The 3,733-nt window shown below is 46.7% G+C and overlaps 1 protein-coding gene and 1 pseudogene across 4 annotated transcripts in view; one reads left to right on the top strand and one right to left on the bottom strand.

The window, feature by feature from the left end:
* TNIK (TRAF2 and NCK interacting kinase) overlaps nt 1–3,733 on the bottom strand; it is a 378,721-nt gene that overhangs the window by 106,667 nt on the left and 268,321 nt on the right. The gene's annotated exons all lie outside the window — the stretch shown is intronic.
* The window catches only part of LOC132012551 (mitochondrial import receptor subunit TOM34-like), a 3,661-nt pseudogene continuing 2,546 nt past the window's right edge, over nt 2,619–3,733 (top strand).

Raw genomic sequence — 3,733 nt, 5'->3', positions numbered from 1 at the left:
CACCTAGGAGTAGAATGGCTGAATCATATAGTAGATGTGTACTTAGTGGATTGTCTCTGACCTACGAAGACAGCAATTTCAGACGGTTTAACCAAATGAGATGAGGACAGGGAAACTGTTGGGTGGCGCCGTTCATGATAATCTCCAGTGCCCAGGACAGAGCCAGGCACTTGCTTGATATGTTTGTTGAGTGAATGAACAATATCTTCGATCCTGTAAGAAGGCAATATGCAAAACAGAGAGCCTGTACCCTTAAGTTCTTTCTTATGGTAAGACTGACTTTTACATTCTTGTCAGAATTTTCTAGACTGTGCCATTACCCCCTCCTGTACAATCCGAGTCTGCAACAGCATGCTTCTCCCCCTCTCTGTGTCTATGGCTCAGGATGTTGTCCCTAGGGATTGTCCCTAGGGATTGCACAAAAGGGAGCCAATCAGAAAAGGGGGAAACCAGATAAGGAAGCTTGCTGCTTCAATGCCCCTGCACACTTGGTAAGATCATACAATGTGAAATTTGGTTCAATGGCCTACAATCCTGATGAAGAATCTCACCCTCCTTTCATTTTCAATATACCCTGCATTTTGTATGTCATTCTGAATTCTCTCCTCTAACCTCTCGCAGATGACAGAGATCAAAGTTAAGATTCCTTGTTCTTCCCATCAAACAAATTTCAAGGCAACAAGAAAGGAGATATACCTAGAAAAGGGACTATGAAATCCATGCTGAGCCATTAACCAGAACTAAACTTCTGAGCACCCCGTGAGTGACACCCAGCCCTGTTCAGCATCGGGACTGAGACCCACACATGCCCACAGGGGGCTTTCTGGCGGGGGAGGGGTGTAGCCTCTTGCCTGAAGTGTCATCTACTTTAGAGTAGGTGTCTGGGACACACACTAACCCTCTACAAGGACTAAGGGGAGATTCCTTTAATTCATGAGCCTATAAATCAGTTCACATGTTACATGTTCTCAGTTTGACTTGGGATAATAACACACCTGCACGATATCACTGTTCTCAGATCCTAAGTCACCTCTCTGCTTAGAACACAACTCAAGAAGGCAACTCTTGTTCTTTTTCTTTGTTACATTTCAAGATGTATTTAAAGTTGTCATCACACATGCACACGCACATACACACACATGTTTGCACAGCCCAGCAAGTGACTGAGGTTTCCTGGGGGCTCCTGGCCTTGCTTAGGGAGGCCCCGCTGCAGCTAATGGGGAAAGCCCATGCCCCTACTGTGCACTGACTCAGGAGCAGTAACTGGTAAAGCAGAGAACACAACACTCTCTTACCTGGGGCTTTAGGGTTGATCAATATAGATAATCATTTGACAACATGACAGAAACACCAAGTCAGGGGTGCCTGGGTGGCTTAGTCGGTTGAGCATCTGCCTTCAGCTCAGGTTGTAATCCTGGGGTCCTGAAATCAAGCCCCACATCGGGCTCCTTGCTTAGCAGGGGGTCTGCTTCTCCTTCTCTCTCTAACCCTCTTCCCCACTTGTTCATTCTCTCTCTCTCTCTCAAAAAAAAAAAAAAAAAGAAAAGAAAAAAAACCACTGAGTCACTCACAGTGCAGGAGGTATTAAACAGGAAACACAGCAGGAATAGACTGGAGATGGTAGGCTGTGCTATTTTGATAGTATTTCAATATCTCTAGGACTTGGTGGTTCTATCACTTTCCCTCTATCTCCAGAAATCAAGTGTTTCTCTCATGTGCAATGAGGTACAAATTCAGAGGTGGTGGCCAGGCTCTCTGTCCCTAAGGGCCACAGGAGGGTCAAATTTAAGTGGCCTTCAACTCCTGGAAGTTTGAGTGGGTCTGAAAGCCAACTGAAGGCCAACACTTCGAAATGAGAGGGTTCAGGAGAGAAGAGCTCCAGGCCAATCCTCAGATGGGGAAAAATCATACAGAAAACCCAGGCAACCATCTGGCTCTGAGTCCTTGCTCCAGCTCTCGCCTCTGCTTGCAGCCATGACCCTAACTGTGTGCTGGCTGACATCCTCCTCTCCGTGGAGCCTTTGCTCAAATGCCATGTTCTCGGTGGAGACCCCCGACTGTCTCCTCGGGCCCTGCCAGACCTCATCCCATTTCCCACTTTTGTGCCCCAGAGAACGAATCACCCTCTCACATCTGTGTAATTTACTCATTCCTAATCTATACCGTGTTACGTTTACTGTTTGTGTCCCGGGCCCCAGCGCACACAGAATGGATATAACACAAGGTCCATGAGGGCAGGGATCTTTGTTTTGTTGCCTAGTTTATACCAAGTACCCAGAGCAGCACCCAGCACACAGTAGGCACTTAAGAAATAATTGTTGGAGGAAGGAACAAATGAAAGACGCAAGAGGGAAAGGGGCCAAACCTGTGTTCTAAGACTGTTGGACTCCTCGCAGGGCATCTCCCTCCTTCTATTTCACAGACAAGGGGAAAGGAGGTGCCCAAGACCACAGAGCAATTCAGCACCGGCTTTGGAGCAGAGCCAGGTCTCCTGTCCCCCAGGTCACTTCTCTTTTAATTGTCATCACGACATAAAAGCCCGAGTACTCATCTTATAAGTGAAACTTATGAGGGACCTATAAAAGAATTGTTCCAAATTCCTACTTCATTTACGGGTAATGAAGGTACTGGAGACTCAACAAAGGTGCTGAGATCCAGAGAGGCACCTGAAAAACCAGTGCTAGGAAACTGGCTTCAATTTCCCAGAGGCAGCACGAATAGTCTTCGAAGTCCGATGGACCTGCATTCAAATCCAGATTCCTAACTACCCACAGAACACCGCTCAGAGCTTAGCTTGCTCAGTGTACAACAGAGCTACTGGGACACGCATGCACACGGGTCTGCTGCCTGGCACAGTCTCGGGCCCACAGTAGAGCTCAAGCATATGAATTTCCTTCTTCTCCACTGTTAGGTAAGCTGTCTGTGCTTGCCCAATACATTCTTCTAGGAGTCACCTCTCTCCGGTTGTGGCAGACCTTGTTTGTTGGCTAACCCCACAAGCATTTTTCGGTCCCCATTTCCCTTGCTGCCTCCAATTCAGAGCGTAGGAAAGCTAAGCTTGTTTTTCCAGACTCCCCTGCAGCGAAGGAGGATAGGTAAGGATGAGAAGTAGTTCTGGCCAATAAGACACAGATGGACATCCTCTGGGAGCTTTGGGGAAAGCTTTTGTTTTTCTTGATATGAGTGACAAACACAGTGGATGTCTTGACAACTCTTTCCCACTTCTTAGTGCCTTGAATAAAAACATGATATCTAGAGTTACAGCATCCATTTTGCAACCATGAGACAGTAAGTCAACAAATTAATTACAACAGGGCAGAATGGTAGGAGCCTGGGCTTTGAGTATATCCATGAGCTACTACACCAACCCTGGACGGCCTGCCTCTAGACTTCTGATGATGTAAAGAAACTTAAGAACAGCCAAAAGCCTTCCCTAGTGATAATATGTAGACAGCAATAATTTGAGGGGAAAAATTCTGACAGTAGAAAAATGGAGAGGTCCCAGTTGTTAGGTGATCTTGGTTTACCCCCAAAGGAAGCAGCAGAAGTCAGGGAAGAGAGAGGTTTCTCTTATTCAGGACACATCACCTCAGATCCCCTCTTAGGCAGCTTCCCCCCTAAGTCCCAAAATAATCCCTTAGGAGGGTGTGACTCTCCCAAGTCCTATGCAACCTCTGTCTCATGACCAGGCCAGAAATTGCTTCTTCTTTAAGCCCTTGTTTGATATCATCAT

This window comes from Mustela nigripes, chromosome 2 (assembly GCF_022355385.1).
Source record: "Mustela nigripes isolate SB6536 chromosome 2, MUSNIG.SB6536, whole genome shotgun sequence".
Classification (NCBI taxonomy): domain Eukaryota; kingdom Metazoa; phylum Chordata; class Mammalia; order Carnivora; family Mustelidae; genus Mustela; species Mustela nigripes.
This window is presented reverse-complemented; position numbering and strand designations above follow the sequence as displayed.